Below are 20,333 nucleotides of genomic sequence, written 5' to 3' on the forward strand. Positions count from 1 at the left end.
ATTGATGTCGGACTCCAGGAGGTTCTGGGATTGTTCTCCTCAGACCAGACCCGATTGGAAGAGATTAAATCAAAGCGTTGAAAACCATGATCAGTTGTGGGAGAGTAAATAAGGAGGATCTGGTTCCAGTGGCAGGAACGCTGGTTACCCGACGGACACAGGTTGAAGATGAGTGGCCAAGGAGCCAGGGAGGGTTGAGGAGAGGTTATCATCGGCAGCAATTTATTGTGACCTGGAAGGCGCTGCCTGAAAGTGCGGCGGAAGCAGATCTAACCGGACCTTTCAAAAGGGAATTGGACGAATATTCTGGGGAGAGAAATCAACTGGACAATGGAGGAAAGAGGAAGGGAGGAGTGTGATTTCACAGAGCCAGCACAGGTAGACAGATTCCCATTGGTCATTTCACAACCCCAGGATTTCCTAACGCTCTTGACAGCCAATGAATTAAATGTGAAGTGTGGGAAATATGGGTGCCAATTTGTGCACAGCAGGATGCCACAAGCAGCAAGGTGACAATAAACCGATGGTCTGTTTTCATGGTGTTGGTTGGGAAGAATGTGGGGAATCTCTGGATCCTCTACTCCAGGGGCTTGTGGATGGTCCATCATTGAATATGCTTTGAGGGCCGAGACAGACAGGTTTCTGTTCTACCGGAGAATCATAGGATACGGGGAGAGGGCGGGAAAGTGGCGATGAGGCAGCAAATTATCCACAGTCATGGCTGAGTTTCATAACATGCTTTGTGGAGCAGGGTTGGGGGGAGGGGGGGGGGGCGTTGGCTGGCCTATTCACATTCCTTACGAGTACTCTTTTCCTCCAGTTGTGGTCGTGGGATCTTTTACAGACATGCGAGAGGACCGACGGGCCTGGGTTCAATGGTTCACCTGAAGTACAGCGGGTCAGGGCGCTTCGCGAGTCTTTGGAGTAGCACTTGAAGCCACGATGGGGGTGAGTGCATCCATTGGAATTTGTGTGGAACTCTCACCTTCCCTTGCCCACCCTTACACATTCCAGACACTCATCCCATCAACATCAAAGGAAGGTTTCAATAATATTTTTAAAAATTGCTGAGAGAACGAAAAATATTTCACTTAAGTTTCAGCAGGTGTTTGAGAATTTAAGGTGACACTATCAGTCTGATGCTATCAGTTATCACTGTACTCTGGTACACGTGACAATAAATCAAAATCTAATACTATCACGTGCATCAAAAGTTAGAAATTAAATAAGAGTCACATTGAACAATGCTCCAAAGAAAGACTAAATCGAAGATTCTGTGCCTTTTGTCTTGACAGATATTGCCCAAGGACTGCACACATTTAGAAGGTGGAATTTCATAGAATCCAGCAGGCCATTCGATCCATTGAGTCTGGACTGACCCTCCAGAAGAACACCTTATCTAGGCCCACCCATCCTGCCCTATTCCCGTAACCTTGCCTACACATCCCTGGACACTAAGGAGCAATTTAGCATGACCAATCCACCTAACCTGCACATCCCTGGACACTAAGGAGCAATTTAGCATGACCAATCCACCTAACCTGCACATCCCTGGACACTAAGGGGCAATTTAGCATGACCAATCCACCTAACCTGCACATCCCTGGACACTAAGGGGCAATTTAGCATGACCAATCCACCTAACCTGCACATCCCTGGACACTAAGGGGCAATTTAGCATGACCAATCCACCTAACCTGCACATCCCTGGACACTAAGGAGCAATTTAGCATGACCAATCCACCTAACCTGCACATCTCTGGACACTAAGGGGCAATTTAGCATGACCAATCCACCTAACCTGCACATCCCTGGACACTAAGGGGCAATTTAGCATGACCAATCCACCTAACCTGCACATCTCTGGACACTAAGGGGCAATTTAGCATGGCCAATCCACCTAACCTGCACATCTCTGGACACTAAGGGGCAATTTAGCATGACCAATCCACCTAACCTGCACATCTCTGGACACTAAGGGGCAATTTAGCATGACCAATCCACCTAACCTGCACATCCCTGGACACTAAGGGGCAATTTAGCATGACCAATCCACCTAACCTGCACGAGAAAGCTTAGTGCCAGACGATGGCCATCTGCAACAAGAGGACCATGTTCCCAGGGACACACCATAAAAACCTTGAGATAAAGGGGGAAAAAACATGCCCAACATTGCCCTGGGGCAGGAGTAGGCCACTCGGCCCCTCGTCTGCTCTGCCATTCAATAAGATCACGGATGATCTGATTGTAACCTCAACGCCACATTCCTTCTGACCCCCGATAACCTTTCACCCTCTTGTTAATCAAGAATCTATCCCACTCTGCCTTAAAAATGTTCAAAGGCTGCGCATCCACTGCCTTTTGAAGAAGAGCTCCAGAGACTCGCGGTCCTATCAGAGAATAAATTCACCTCATCTCTATCTTAAATGGGCGATCCCTTATTTTCAAACAGTGACCCCTCGTTCTAGATTCTCCGACAACAGGAAATATCCTCTCCACACCCACCCTGTCAACACCCTTCAGAATCTTAAAGTTTTCGAGTAAGTAACCTCTCACTTTCTAAAGGCAGTGGATACAAACCCAATCTCTCCGACCTTCCTTACACAACAACCTGCCCGTTTGTGGTATTGGTCTGGTAAACCGTCTCTGAACAGCTTCTAACACATTGACATCTTCCCGTCAATAAGAAGACTGATATTGTCCACAGGACTCCATGTGTGGTCTCACCGGCAGAGCTCAGGGAATGAGGCAGTTTGTACCCGAAGGTCAGGCCATGACATTTACTCAGGAACAGCAGTGCTCCCCATTCCTGAAGCAGTTTGAGGGTGGGAATTTCCAGCCCTTTGCACCACTCGGATCGTCTGGGGGGGGGGGCTGGTGTTGGAAAATCCCAGCTCAGAGCCTGACATTAATTTTAAAATTCCTCTCGGGTTTCTGCGGCTGTGCCACTCCCTCGCCCTGTAATCTCCGCCAGACCCACATCCTTCTCTGCGTTCCTCCAATTCTGGCCTCTTACACATCGCTGATCTTAATCACTCCATTACATTGGCTGTGATTTCAGCTGCCTGGGGGGTTTGAAGCTGGAATTGTCTCCCTAAAACCCCTCGGCCTCTCTCTCATGCTTTAAGACACGTTGTAAAAGTTTCCCTTTACCAAGCTTTTGGTCATCTGTCTGAATATGTGTTCATGTAGCCTGGTGTCAAATGTTCTTCACTAACACTCCTGTGAAGGGCCTTAATTTGGTTTTGCTATGTTAAGGAAGCTATATAAATGCAGGTTGTTTTACTGCTCTATATTGAGCAATGCAATAATGTAATGCAGCTATGCAGCAATGGAAGTTCTTTGCGATCTGACCTGACCACCATGGAACTCTCACATGTGGCCTCTGGTGAAATTCTCTGACCTGGTCAACGCTAACACCCAGGGTGCTGTTAGTGGAACATTCAGAAATGGTAATACTATTGAATGTGAAGCTGTGATGAATGTAGGATTTTGCATATATCGGATTATAAATAAGTGGTGAAGTAAGGGTTAAAAACCTAGGTCAGAGTGTGTTTGACTGCTGCAATCATGTTTTCAAACAAATCTTGGTTTGAAAGAAATCAAACATTTTAGGAGCCTGAGATGCAATTAGGGGGTTACCATTAACCAGAAACTGAACTGGACCAGCCACAACTGTGAGTATAAGAGCAGGGCAGAGGTTAGGAATCCGGCGGTGAGTAACTCACCTCCTGACTCTCCAAAGCCTGTCCACCATCTACCAGGCACAGCCTGTCCACCATCTACCAGGCACAAGTCAGGAGCGTGATGGAATACTCTCCACTTGCCTGGATCCAACAACACTCAAGACACTCGACACCATCATGGATAAAGCAGCCCCTTTTGATTGGTACCCCATCCACCATCATCAATTTTCACTCCCTACACCACCGATGCACAGCGGCAGCCGTGTGTACGATCTACAAGATGCACTGCAGGAATTCTCAAGAGTCAAAACAGAACAAAGAATATTACAGCACAGGAACAGGCCCTTCGGCCCTCTAAACCTGCGCCAATCCACATTCCTTATTTTGACCTACTGCTTATTGCCCAAATGATCTGCATCCCTCCATTTCCCGCCCATTCACATGTCTATCGAGATACATTGTAATCATTGCTATCATGCCTGCCTCTACCATCTCCACTGGCAGTACATTCCAGACACGCACCATCCTCTGTGTGAAAAACTAATCCTCACATCTCCCCGAAACTTTCCCCCTCTCACCTTGAACCTGTGCCCCCTGTAATTGAGTCTTCCATCCTGGGAAAAAGCTTCTGATTATTCACCCTGTTTATCCCTCTTGTAATTTTACAGACCTCAATCAGGTCTCCCCTCAGCCTCTGTCTTTCCAACGAAAACAATCTGAATTTATTCAACCTCTTCTCATAGCTAACACCCTCTGGACCAGGCAACATCCTGGTAAACCTTCTTTGCACTCTCTCCAAAGCCTCCACATTCTTCTGGTCATGTGGCGACCAGAATTGTGTGCAATATTCCAAATGTGGCCGAACTAAGGTTTTGTACAACTGTAAAATGACCTGCCAATTCTTGTACTTAATGCCCCGGCCGATGAAGGCAAACATTCCATTTGCCTTCTTGACCACATTATCCACCTGCATTACAACACTCATGGAACTACGCTCAGATCCCTCTCTATGTCAATGCTCCTCAGCGTTCTGTCATTTACTGTATAATTCACATCTTAATTTAATCTTCCAAAATGCATCATCTCGCATTTGTCGGGATTCAACTCCATCTGCCATTTCTCTACCCAACTCTCCAATCTATATTCTGCTGTATTCTCTGACAATCCCCTTCACTATCTGCAACTCCACCAATCTTAGTGTCATCTGCAAACTTGCTAATCAGACTATCAACATTTTCTTTCAGATCATTTATATATATTACAAAAAATAGTAGTCCCAGCACTGATCCCTGTGGAACGCCACTAGTAACCACTCGATCTCCATTCTGAAAAACTCCCTTCCACTGTTACTCTCTGAAGACTCACGGTAGCATGGTGGTTAGCATCAATGCTTCACAGCTCCAGGGTCCCAGGTTCGATTCCCGGCTGGGTCACTGTCTGTGTGGAATCTGCACGTCCTCCCCGTGTGTGCGTGGGTTTCCTCCGGGTGCTCCGGTTTCCTCCCACAGTCCAAAGATGTGTGGGTTAGGTGGATTGGCCATGCTAAATTGCCCGTAGTGTAAGGTTAATGGGGGGATTGTTGGGTTACGGGTATACGGGTTACGTGGGTTTAAGTAGGGTGATCATTGCTCGGCACAACATCGAGGGCCGAAGGGCCTGTTCTGTGCTGTACTGTTCTATAAATGAAAATCGCTTATTGTCACGAGTAGGCTTCAAATGAAGTTACTGTGAAAAGCCCCTAGTCGCCACATTCCGGCGCCTGTTCGGGGAGGCTGGTATGGGAATTGAACTGTGCTGCTGGCCTGCCTTGGTCTGCTTTCAAACCAGCGATTTAGCCCTGTCCTGTTGCCAAGCCTGTTCTTTATCCATCTCGCTAATATACCTCAAATCCCATGCAACTTTACCTTTTGTACTAGTCTGCCATGAGGGAGCTTGTCAAACACATTACTAAAGTCCATGTAAACAACATCCACATCAATTAATTTTGTCACCGCCTCAAAAAACTCTATCAGGTTGGTAAGACATGACCTTCCCTGTACATAACCATGTTGCCTATCGCTAACAAGTTCATTCTATTCCAAATGTGAATAAATCCTGTCCCTCAGTATCTTCTCCAACAATTTCCCCGCCACTACGTCTGGCTCACTGGCCTATAATTACCTGGATTATCCCTGCTTTCCTTCAACAGCACTTTGGAAACTGCAATCTCGACCATCTAGAACAGGGGTGGGCAAACTTTTCCGTGCAAGGGCCACATTCAGAAATTCACAATTTTAAAGGGCCGCATAGTATATTAAGTAAAATAATTACTTCACCCGGTTATGATTCTGGGCGCCTCATATAGAACATAGAACAGTACAGCACAGAACAGGCCCTTCGGCCCTCGATGTTGTGCCGAGCAATGATCACCCTACTCAAGTCAACGTATCCACCCTATACCAGTAAGTAACCCAACAGCCCCCCCCCCCATTAACCTTAAAAAAAAATTAAAAATAAAATAAAATAAAAAATTTTTTTTTTTTAATTTGTTTTTTTTTAATGACTTGGTGGGCTGCATAAAGACCTTTGGCGGGCCGCATGTGGCCCGTGGGCCGTAGTTTGCCCACCCCTGATCTAGAAGGACAAGCAGATACCTGGGAATCCCATCACCTGGAGGTTCCCCTCCAAGTCACTCACCACCCTGACTGGGAAATATATCGGCCGTTCCTTCACTGTCGCTGGGGCAACATCCTGGAACTCCCTCCCTAACAGCACAGTGGGTGCACCTACACCACAAGGACAGTTCAAGAAGACAGCTCACCACCACATTCTGAAGGGCAGTTAGGGATGGAGAATAAGTGCTGGCCTCGCCAGTGACACCCACATCCCATAGATTGATTTTAAAAAGGCATTGAGCATCCTTCCATAGATCTCCATTGGATACAAAGTGATTTGGTGCATCTTGAGATTATAAATAGCGCTACATAAACCTGTACTCCCTCTCCTTAATCGTATTTGATACTAAAAAGAAAATCAGCCAGGGGCCATTGGATAGAGCTATCCGATTTAAATATATAGAATAAGGGACGGAATTCTCCGACCCCCCGCAGGGTCTGAGAATCGCCCGGGACCAGCGTAAATCCAGCCCACGCCGTGGCCGGAATTCTCCGCCACCCAAGAATCGGCGGGAGCAGGAATCGTGCCCCGCCGATCGGCGTGCCCCCCGCGGCGATTCTCCGGCCCGCGATGGCCTGAAGTCCCGCCGCTGACAGGCCAATCCCGCCGACGTGGTTTTAACCACCGGCGGGATTGGCGGCGCGAGCAGGCCCCCGGGGTCCTGGGGGGGGGGGGGGGCGCGGGCCGATCGGACCCCGGGGAGTGCCCCCACAGTGGCCTGGCCCGCGATCGGGGCCCACCGATCGGCGGGCGGGCCAGTACCGTGGGGGCACTCTTTTTCTTCCGCCGGCAGAAGAGACCCTCCCTACCGCGCATGCGCCGGTGGTGATGTCAGCAGCCGCTGACGCACCGGTGCATGCGCGAACCGGGAAGGCCTTTCGGCTAGCGCCGGCGGGCGACAAAGGCCGTTGGCGCCGGTTTTGGCGCCAGTCGGCGTGGCACCAACCACTCCGCCGTGGGCCTAGCCCCTAAATTCTCCGCACCTTTAGGGAGGCCCAACACCGGAGTGGTTGGCGCCATTACGCTACGCCGGGACCCCCCGCCTCGCCGGGTAGGGGAGAATCCCGGCCATGGTCTGACCAATCAGCCCCTCTCCTGTTGCCTGTTACCCCACCCTGAGCAGATTGATTAAAATTGGGTGAGTTAGGTTGGAGTAAAATTATCCCTCTTTGGTTGTTGAATTGAAAGTTTTGGCTTCTCAGCACTCATTATTTAAAATAGATTTTGTAATGTATGAAGAGCAATAAAGCAGATTGATCAGTGTTTCACAATAAATATTTGGACAGCTTACAACACCTGAACGTTATTAGCTGGGCAATATTTCACTTTCCGATGATGTAAAATAATTGTTCTGTATTTGTCTATTTAGTTCTCAACACCGTTTTGGAAAATCTAATTGATGAGGGGGATGGGAACCGATGCCGGAAGTTGGAAGGTAGTAAAACAGGGACAGAAGCAAAAGGAAGTAAGGGGGAAAGTGTAAGGCAGAGAAGACATAGTCAAAAATCAAAAAGGGCGACAGTACAAGGTACAGTGACTGAGGGGAGGTCAGTGAATAGGCCCAGTAATACTAAAAGGAGTAAAACTGGAGATGCTAAGATTCAAAACAGAGGTAAAAAAACCAATATAAGTGGACATTACCTGAATGCTCGTAGTATTCGGAATAAAGTAAATGAGTTGATGGCGCAAATCATCGTGAATGACTATGATTTAGTGGCCATTACTGAAACATGGTTAAAGGATGGTCACGACTGGGAGTTAAATATCCGAGGGTGTCAAACTATTCGGAAGGACAGAGTGGATGGTAAGGGAGGTGGTGTAGCTCTGTTATTTAAGGATGACATCCGGGCAATAGTTAGGGATGATATCGGTGCTATGGAGGATAAGGTTGAATCCATTTGGGTGGAAATCAGGAATAGTAAGGCGAAAAAGTCACTGATAGGAGTAGTCTATAGGCCACCAAATAGTAACGTTATGGTGGGGCAGGCAATAAACAAAGAGATAACTGATGCATGTAGAAATGGTACAGCAGTTATCATGGGGGATTTTAATCTACATGTCGATTGGTTTAACCAGGTCAGTCAAGGCAACGTTGAGGAGGAGTTTATAGAATGTATCTGCGATAGTTTCCTAGAACAGTATGTAATGGAACCTACGAGGGAACAAGCAGTCCTAGATCTTGTCCTGTGTAATGAGACAGGATTGATTCATGATCTCATAGTTAGGGATCCTCTCGGAAGGAGCGATCACAATATGGTGGAATTTAAAATACAGATGGAGGGTGAGAAGGTAAAATCAAATACTAGTATTTTGTGTTTAAACAAAGGAGATTACAATGGGATGAGAGAAGAACTAGCTAAGGTAGACTGGGAGCAAAGACTTTATGGTGGAACAGTTGAGGAACAGTGGAGAACCTTTCAAGTGATTTTTCACAATGCTCAGCAAAGGTTTATACCCACAAAAAGGAAGGACGGTAGAAAGAGGGAAAATCGACCGTGGATATCTAAGGAAATAAGGGAGAGTATCAAATTGAAGGAAAGAGCATACAAAGTGGCAAAGATTGGTGGGAGACTAGAGGACTGAGAAATATTTAAGGGGCAACAGAAAGCTACTAAAAAAGCTATAAAGAAGAGTAAGATAGAGTATGAGAGTAAACTTGCTCAGAATATAAAAACAGACAGCAAAAGTTTTTACAAATATATAAAGCAAAAAAGAGTGGCTAAGGTAAATATTGGTCCTTTAGAGGATGAGAAGGGAGTTTTAATAATGGGAGATGAGGAAATGGCTGAGGAACTGAACAGGTTTTTTGGGTCGGTCTTCACAGTGGAAGACACAGATAAAATGCCAGTGACTGATAGAAATGAGGTTATGACAGGTGATGACCTTGAGAGGATTGTTATCACTAAGGAGATAGTGATGGGCAAGCTAATGGGGCTAAAGGTAGACAAGTCTCCTGGCCCTGATGGAATGTATCCCAGAGTGCTAAAAGAGATGGCTAGGGAAATTGCAGATGTACTAGTGATGATTTACCAAAATTCACTAGACTCTGGGGTGGTCCCAGTGGATTGGAAATTAGCAAACGTGACACCACTGTTTAAAAAAAGAGGTAGGCAGAGAGCAGGAAATTATAGGCCAGTGAGCTTAACGTCGGTAGTAGGGAAGATGCTGGAATCTATCATCAAGGAAGAAATAGCGAGGCATCTGGATAGAAATTGTCCCATTGGGCAGACGCAGCATGGGTTCATAAAGGGCAGGTCGTGCCTAACTAATTTAGTGGAATTTTTTGAGGACATTACCAGTGCAGTGGATAACGGGGAGCCAATGGATGTGGTATATCTGGATTTCCAGAAAGCTTTTGACAAGGTGCCACACAAAAGGGTGCTGCATAAGATAAAGATGCATGGCATTAAGGGTAAAGTAGTAGCATGGATAGAGGATTGGTTAATTAATTGAAAGCAAAGAGTGGGGATTAATGGGTGCTTCTCTGATTGGCGATCAGTAGCTAGTGGTGTCCCTCAGAGATCCGTGTTGGGCCCACAATTGTTCACAATCTACACAGATGATTTGGAGTTGGGGACCAAGGGAAATGTGTCCAAGTTTGCATATGACACTAAGATGAGTGGTAAAGCGAAAAGTGCAGAGGATACTGGAAGTCTGCAGAGGGATTTAGATAGGTTAAGTGAATGGGTTAGGGTCTGGCAAATGGAATACAATATTGACAAATGTGAGGTTATTCATTTTGGTAGGAATAACAGCAAACGGGATTATTATTTAAACAATAAAATATTAAAACATGCTGCTGTGCAGAGAGACCTGGGTGTGCTCGTGCATGAGTCACAGAAAGTTGGTTTACAGGTGCAACAGGTGATTAAGAAGGCAAATGGAATTTTGTCTTTCATTGCTAGAGGGATGGAGTTTAAGACTAGGGAGGTTATGCTGCAATTGTATAAGGTGTTAGTGAGGCCACACCTGGAGTATTGTGTTCAGTTTTGGTCTCCTTACTTGAGAAAGGACGTACTGGCACTGGAGGGTGTGCAGAGGAGATTCACGAGGTTAATCCCAGAGCTGAAGGGGTTGGATTACGAGGAGAGGTTGAGTAGTCTGGGACTGTACTCGTTGGAATTTAGAAGGATGAGGGGGGATCTTATCGAAACATTTAAAATTATGAAGGGAATAGATAGGATAGATGTGGGCAGGTTGTTTCCACTGGCGGGTGAAAGCAGAACTAGGGGGCATAGCCTCAAAATAAGGGGAAGTAGATTTAGGACTGAGTTTAGGAGGAACTTCTTCACCCAAAGGGTTGTGAATCTATGGAATTCCTTGCCCAGTGAAGCAGTTGAGGCTCCTTCATTAAATGTTTTTAAGGTAAAGATAGATCGTTTTTTGAAGAATAAAGGGATTAAGGGTTATGGTGTTCGGACGGGAAAGTGGAGCTGAGTCCACAAAAGATCAGCCATGATCTCATTGAATGGCGGAGCAGGCTCGAGGGGCCAGATGGCTTACTCCTGCTCCTAGTTCTTATGTTCTTATGTTCTTATGATTAAGATCATGGGCAGTTGAGCTATGATTTATCTGATAATTTGTGCACATTCTCAGAATTGTCTTGTAACAGCACAGCTGAGCAGAGGATTGGCTTCATGTGTGAGTGCGTTTCTGGGACAGCACGGTCCTCGAATCTAAATTATGGAAATACAGAACAATACAGATCGAAAACCATCAGCAATGCTGGGCCTGGTGTTGTGGTCAGGGTGGAAAAGGGGGGACATTGGGGTCAAGTGTGAGAGGCAGGGGGGTCCACGGAGTATAACCACCAGGGTCTGCTTGTCCAGGCAGTGATGGAACCATCAATTCACCAGACACGTGCTTTCCGAGATGAACAGTGGTTTTAATCTACTTACTACAGAGCCAGCCTGTTACCCGCTGATGAACTCTCGGTGAACTGCAGGGTATTTATACAGCAGCACAAGGGGGAGGAGTCATGGGCGGAGCCAAGGGTGGAGCCCCGTACAAACTCCTGAGCATTCCCAGAGCTACTCCCCCTAGTGGTCGGATAACGCTACTGTGCTTACAAAGATACAGTGTGAATTACCAAGTTACATTCACCACATTCACCCCCTGCAAAAAAAATCAAGTCCGGCGGGGGTGGTGGTCTGCAAAGTCAGTCTGTCCGGTGGTCGAACTGTCCGCTGTGATCTGCGGAGCACCGGGGTTGCAGCCTCTTGCGGTGGCTGGATGGATGTTGTGTGCTGGGGTACGATGGCGGACTCCAGGGAGGGTTGTATCCGAGCTTCATACTCTCCTGGTTCGACCGGGGACTGGGGGCGCTGGGGGCTGGCCGGCGCGAGTGCGCGGAACTGGTGGAGCGAGGTCGTGGGCTCGGGAGTGCGAGGGGGTGGCAGCATGGGGTGTAGGGTGAGGGGTCCTTCTGTGGTTGTAGAGGGGGCGCTGGATCCGGCGGGTGCCAGATTCCAGAGGGATACAGTGTCCTGACAGCCGTCAGGGAACTCAACGAATGCGTACTGGGGGTTGGAGTGGAGCAGGCGCACCTTCTCAACAAGAGGGTCGGTGTTTCCTCAGGAGTACGGGGCCCGGCGTCCTCAGCCATGCCGGAAGTGAGACCCCCGTGATAGTGCCCCTGGAAAAAATGAAGAGCCTTTCGTGAGGGGTCTGATTGGTCGCTGTGCACAAAAGGGACCTAATAGCGTGGAGAGCGTCTGGGAGGACTTCCTGCCACTGAGAGACTTGGAGCTTTCTAGACCGGAGGGTCAGTCGGATGGTCTTCCAGACCATCACGTTCTCCCTCTCCACCTGCCCGTTCCCCCTGGGGTTGTAGCTGGTAGTCCTGCTCGAGGCAATGCCCTTGTCGAGCAGGTACTGACGCAGCTCGTCGCTCATGAAGAACGAACCCCGGTCGCTGTGTACGTAGCTGGGGAAACCAAACAGGGTGAAGATGCTATGCAGGGCCCTAATGACTGTGTGGGAGGTCATGTCGGGGCACGGGATAGCAAATGGGAAACGGGAGAACTCATCTACGACGTTTAGAAAGTAAACGTTCTTGTTAGTTGAGGGGAGTGGCCCTTTGAAATCAATCGCAAGGCGTTCAAAGGACCTAGAAGCCTTGACCAGGTGGGCCCTGTCTGGTCTATAGAAGTGCGGTTTGCACTCCGCACAGATCGGGCAGTCCCTGGTGACCGCTTTTACCTCCTCGTTGGAGAAAGGCAGGTTTTGGGCTCTGATGTAGTGGGCGAGCTGGGTGACCCCCAGGTGGCAGAGGTCATTGTGGATGACTTTCAATCGGTCAATCTGCGCGCTGGCCCATGTCCCGCGGGATAGGGCATCCGGAGGCTCGTTGAGCTTCCCGGGTCGATACTTAATATCGTAATTGAAGGCGGAGAGTTCATTTTTAATTTTGCCCCTTTGCGAGTTGTCAAACATGAAGGCAACCGATCTTTGGTCGGTGATGAGGGTGAACCTCCTACCTGCGAGGTAGTGCCTCCAGTAACGAATAGCCTCCACAATGGCTTGTGCTTCTTTCTCGACTGAGGAGTGTCGGAGTTCTGAAGCGGAGAGGGTACGGGAGAAAAATGCGACTGGTCTCCCTGCCTGATTTAGTGTGGCTGCTAGAGCTACCTCTGAGGCGTCGCCCTCTACCTGAAATGGAGTGGATTCATCCACCGCCCGCATGGCCGCTTTGGCGATATCCTCCTTGATGCCGTCGAACCTGGCGTGCCTCAGCTGACAGGGGAAATCGTGTGGCCCTAAAGAGTGGGCGGGCTTTGTCCGCATATTGAGAGACCCACTGGGCGTAGAAGGAGAAGAAGCCTAAGCACCGTTTGAGGGCCTTGGGGCAATGGTGGAGGGCGAATTCTAAGAGGGGGTGCATACGGTCCGGGTCTGGGCCCAGGACTCCGTTTTCCACGACATAGCCGAGGATGGCTAGTCTGGTTGTGCGTAAAACGCATTTCTCCTTGTTATACGTGAGATTCAGTTTCTGTGCCGTCTGGAGGAAACGGTGGAGGTTGGCGTCGTGGTCCTGCTGGTCGTAGCCGCAGATGGTGACATTGTCCAAGTACGGAAACGTGGCCCGCAGCCCGTATTGGTCCACCATTCAGTCTATTGCTCGTTGGAACACCGAGACCCCATTAGTGACGCTGAAAGGAACCCGGAGGAAATGGAAGAGGCGGCCATCGGCCTCGAATGCCGTGTAGTGGCGGTCCTCCGGGCAGATTGGGAGCTGGTGGTAGGCAGACTTCAGATCCACCATGGAAAAGAGCCGATACTGGGCGATCTGGTTTACCATGTCTGCAATCCTGGGGAGGGGATACGCGTCAAGGAGCGTAAATCTATTTATGGTCTGACTATAGTCGACCACCATGCGGAATTTTTCCCCGGTCTTAACGACCACCACCTGAGCTCTCCAGGGACTATTGCTGGCCTCTATAACGCCTTCACTGATTAGCCTTCGGACCTCTGCCCTGACAAATACCCTATCCTGCAGGCTGTATCGCCTGCTACGAGTGGCTACGGATTTACAGTCCTTTGTGAGATTGGCGAAGAGAGGAGGGGGGCTGCAGATAGTGAGTGGGGGCAGGGGCCCGCCGAAGCTGAGGGTGAGGCTCTTAAGGTTACATTGAAAGTCTAGGCCTAATAAGAGTGGCGCACAGAGTTCGGGCAAAACGTAGAGTTGGAATTTTGAGTAGCTAGCGCCTCGGATTGTGAGTGTCGCGGCGGTGCGCCCCTGGATCTGGACCGAATGGGAGCCTGAGGCGAGCGAGATAGTTTGCCGCACGGGGAAAACGGGGAGCGAACAGCGTCTTACCAGGTCTGGATGTATGAAGCTCTCAGTGCTCCCTGAGTCGAAGAGGCATGGCGTTTTGTACCCGTTGATTTGGACCACTGCCATCGAATTTCGCAGATGCTTCGGGCGTGATTGGTCCAGAGTGACTGCGCTGAGTTGCGGGTAGTCGGCGGCTCGATCAGCTGTGCTGGAGTGGCCCCGTGATGACTGCCCTCTGAGTTCGTAGTCGTACTCTTCCGATGAGTTGTCCGAGCATGGAGATGCAGCTCGGGCCCGTGGATCGCACGTGGCAGACGGCGAGGAAGATGGCGTCCAAGATGGCGGCCCCCATGAGTCGCATGTGGCTGGCCGCGTGGTGGAGGTTTGCCAAGATGGCAGCCCCCATGGATCGCACGTGGCGGGAGGGGGCAGAGTCAGGGCATAGGCCGCAGCATTACAGGCCCCGCGGGATATGAACAGTGGTTTTAATCTACTTACTACAGAGCCAGCCTGTTACCCGTTGATGAACTCTCGGTGAACTGCAGGCTGACTCTGGACAAGGGTATTTATACAGCAGCACAAGGGGGAGGAGTCATGGGCGGAGCCAAGGGTGGAGCCCCGTACAATTTCCTGAGCATTCCCAGAGCTATTCCCCCTAGTGGTCGGATAACGCCACTGCGCTTGCAAAGATACAGTGTGAATTATCAAGTTACATTCACCACAGGCAGCATCGAGGGTCAGAGGAGTAACGTGACCACCCCATTCAGATTGAAGAGGTAGGGTTTGTTTCTGAATCTCTGCAGCACCAGCTGTTTATAAAGGAGGGGTGAAGAGAAGAGGGGGGGCAAAGTGGGGGGGGGGGAGGGAAAGGGAGGGGATGAGAAGAAGAAGGAAGGAGGAGCTGGGAGAGATGGATGGAAGAAGAAAGTGGAGTAGAAGAGGGGAGCGAAAAGAGCACAAACAGAGGCAACTGTAGTGTTCGACTGTGCGTTGTTTGGTTATTAGTGCCTGATGTCTGTTTTCTGTGTGTGATTAGTTAAGTCTGGGTGTGATGACAGAAGCTAAATGGGAGGCTAACAGATGGAAACATTAGAGCAGACATTTTAAAACATTGAAGAAAACTCTTGTTCAGATATTTAAGCTACCTGTATTATCTCCGTGTATCCCTGAAGTATAAACGAGAATATAAATCACTTGCTCTTTCCAGCCTGTTCCATCATAAGATCATGTAAGATCATGCTGGATGGTTTAACTCCAGCTACACCTCCCCTCATTCTCCTTATATCCTTGCTTAGTGTCCAAAGTTCTCTCAATCTCTATCTTGAACATACTCAGTGACTGAGCAACAACAGCCCTCAACAATTCCAACAATTCACAACACAGTGGAGATATTCTGCCTCAACCCAGTGCTACGTGCAGAAGCTTTATCCTGAAACTGTGACCCCCCTGCTCTCGATTCCCAATTCCCCAACTCGGGTGAAACATGTTCCTGTGACAGCCTCTCTCCTTCTAAACTTATGGAAATATAGCCTCAGTCTACTTCATCCTCCATCTCGGGGATCAGTGTAGTGAACGTTTATGGCACATTGTCACACACACTCTGTCGCACACACACACACACACGGTCACACACACACATAGTCTCACACACACTGTCGCACACACACTGTCGCACACACACTGTCTCACACACACTGTCGCACACACACACACGGTCACACACACTGTCACACACACACATAGTCTCACACACTGTCACACACACACTGTCGCACACACACACACGGTCATACACACTGTCACACACACTGTCACACACACACATAGTCTCACACACACTGTCACACACACTGTCGCACACACACGGTCATACACACTGTCACACACACACTGTCGCACACACACACACGGTCATACACACTGTCACACACACTGTCACACACACACATAGTCTCACACACACTGTCACACACACTGTCGCACACACACGGTCATACACACTGTCACACACACTGTCACACACACACACACACGGTCATACACACTGTCACACACACTGTCGCACACACACACACGGTCATACACACTGTCACACACACACAGTCACACACACACATAGTCTCACACACACTGTCGCACACACACTGTCTCACACACTGTCGCACACACACTGTCTCACACACACTGTCTCACACACTGTCACACACACACATTGTCTCGCACACACTGTCTCACACACACTGTCTCACACACACTGTCTGACACACACTGTCTGACACACACTGTCTCACACACTCACACACTGTCTCACAGACACTGTCACACACACACTCACACACACTGTCACACACACTGTCACACACACACATACTCTCATACACACTGTCGCACACACACTGTCTCACACACTGTCACACACACACATTGTCTCGCACACACTGTCACACATACACATAGTCTCACACACACTGTCGCACACACTGTCTCACACACACACATTGTCTCGCACACACTGTCTCACACACACTATCGCACACACTGTCTGACACACACTGTCTGACTCACACTGTCTGTCACACACTGTCTCACACACACTGTCACACACACACACGGTCACACACACTGTCACACACACTGTCACACACACACATAGTCTCACACACACTGTCGCACACACACTGTCGTACACACACCGTCTCACACACTGTCACACACACACATTGTCTCGCACACACTGTCTCACACACACTGTCGCACACACTGTCTCACACACACTGTCGCACACACTGCCTCACACACACTGTCGCACACACTGTCACACACACACTGTCTCACACACACACACTGTCACACACACACTGTCTCACACACACACACAGTCACACACACACATAGTCTCACACACACTGTCGCACACACACTGTCTCACACACTGTCGCACACACACTGTCTCACACACACTGTCTCACACACTGTCACACACACACATTGTCTCGCACACACTGTCTCACACACACTGTCTCACACACACTGTCTGACACACACTGTCTGACACACACTGTCTCACACACTCACACACTGTCTCACAGACACTGTCACACACACACGCACGGTCACACACACTGTCACACACACTGTCACACACACACATACTCTCATACACACTGTCACACATACACATAGTCTCACACACACTGTCGCACACACTGTCTCACACACACACATTGTCTCGCACACACTGTCTCACACACACTGTCTGACACACACTGTCTGACACACACTGTCTGACACACACTGTCTCACACACTCACACACTGTCTCACAGACACTGTCACACACACACGCACGGTCACACACACTGTCACACACACTGTCACACACACACATACTCTCATACACACTGTCGCACACACACTGTCTCACACACTGTCACACACACACATTGTCTCGCACACACTGTCACACATACACATAGTCTCACACACACTGTCGCACACACTGTCTCACACACACACATTGTCTCGCACACACTGTCTCACACACACTATCGCACACACTGTCTGACACACACTGTCTGACTCACACTGTCTGTCACACACTGTCTCACACACACTGTCACACACACACACGGTCACACACACTGTCACACACACTGTCACACACACACATAGTCTCACACACACTGTCGCACACACACTGTCGTACACACACCGTCTCACACACTGTCACACACACACATTGTCTCGCACACACTGTCTCACACACACTGTCGCACACACTGTCTCACACACACTGTCGCACACACTGCCTCACACACACTGTCGCACACACTGTCACACACACACTGTCTCACACACACACACTGTCACACACACTGTCTCACACACACTGTCACACACACACTGTCTCACACACACTGTATCACACACATACACTGTCTCACACACACTGTCACACACACTGTCTCACACACACACTGTCTCACACACACTGTATCACACACATACACTGTCTCACACACACTGTCACACACACTGTCTCACACACACACTGTCTCACACACACTGTATCACACACATACACTGTCTCACACACACTGTCACACACACTGTCTCACACACACACTGTCTCACACACACTGTCACACACACACACTGTCTCACACATACACTGTCACACACACACTGTCAAACACACACTGTCACACACGCTGTCTCACACACACTGTCTCACACATACACACTATCACACACACTGTCACACACACACACTGTCTCACACACACACACTGTCACACACACACACTGTCTCACACATACACTGTCACACACACACTGTCACACACCCACAACTGTCTCACACATACACTGTCACACACACACACACTGTCACACACACACTGTCGCACACACACACTGTCGCACACACTGTATTACACATTGTCTCACACACACACACACTGTCGCACACACTGTCACACACACACACTGTCACACACAATGTCTCACACATACACTGTCTCACACACACTGTCACACACACTCTCACACACACACTGTCACACACACTGTCACACACACACACACTGTCTCACACATACACTGGCACACACACACACTGTCAAACACACACTGTCACACACGCTGTCTCACACACACTGTCTCACACATACACACTATCAGACACACTGTCACACACACACACTGTCTCACACACACTGTATCACACACATACACTGTCTCACACATACACTGTCACACACACACTGTCACACACCCACAACTGTCTCACACATACACTGTCACACACACACACACTGTCACACACACACTGTCGCACACACACACTGTCGCACACACTGTATTACACATTGTCTCACACACACACACACTGTCGCACACACTGTCACACACACACACTGTCGCACACACTGTCTCATACACTGTCTCACACTGTCGCACACACTGTCACACACACACACTGTCTCACACACACTGTATCACACACATACACTGTCTCACACATACACTGTCACACACACACTGTCACACACCCACAACTGTCTCACACATACACTGTCACACACACACACACTGTCACACACACACTGTCGCACACACACACTGTCGCACACACTGTATTACACATTGTCTCACACACACACACACTGTCGCACACACTGTCACACACACACACTGTCACACACACACACTGTCGCACACACTGTCTCATACACTGTCTCACACTGTCGCACACACTGTCACACACACACACTGTCACACACACACTGTCGCACACAAACACTGTCACACACCCACAACTGTCTCACACATACACTGTCACACACACACACTCTCACACACACACTGTCGCACACACACACTGTCACACATCCTTAACTGTCTCACACATACACTTTCACACACACACACTCTCACACACACACTGTCGCACACACACACTGTCACACACCCACAACTGTCTCACGCATACACTTTCACACACACACACACACTGTCACACACACACACTGTCACACACACACTGTCACACACCCACAACTGTCTCACACATACACTGTCACACACAAAAACTGACACACACACATTGTCACACACACACTGTCTCACACACACACTGTCTCACACACACTGTCACACACACACTGTCGCACACACACTGTCACACACACACTGTCGCACACACTGTCTCACACATACACTGTCACACACACACACTGTCACACACACACTGTCACACACACACTGTCGCACACACTGTCTCACACATACACTGTCACACACACACTGTCACACACACACACTGTCACACACACACACACACACTGTTGCACACTGTCTCACACATACACTGTCGCACACACTGTCTCACACATACACTGTCACACACACTGTCTCACACACACACTGTGGCACACACAGTCTCACACACACAGTGTCACACACATACACTGTCACACACACACACTGTCACACACACACACTGTCTCACACACACACTGTCGCACACACTGTCTCACACACTGTCACACACACTGTCACACACACTGTCTCACACACACACTGTTGCACACACTGTCTCACACACACAGTGACACACACACACACACTGTCACACACACTGTCACACACACACACTGTCTCACACACACACTGTCGCACACACTGTCTCACACACACAGTGTCACACACACA

Source organism: Scyliorhinus canicula, chromosome 18 (genome assembly GCF_902713615.1).
Source record: "Scyliorhinus canicula chromosome 18, sScyCan1.1, whole genome shotgun sequence".
Lineage (NCBI taxonomy): Eukaryota > Metazoa > Chordata > Chondrichthyes > Carcharhiniformes > Scyliorhinidae > Scyliorhinus > Scyliorhinus canicula.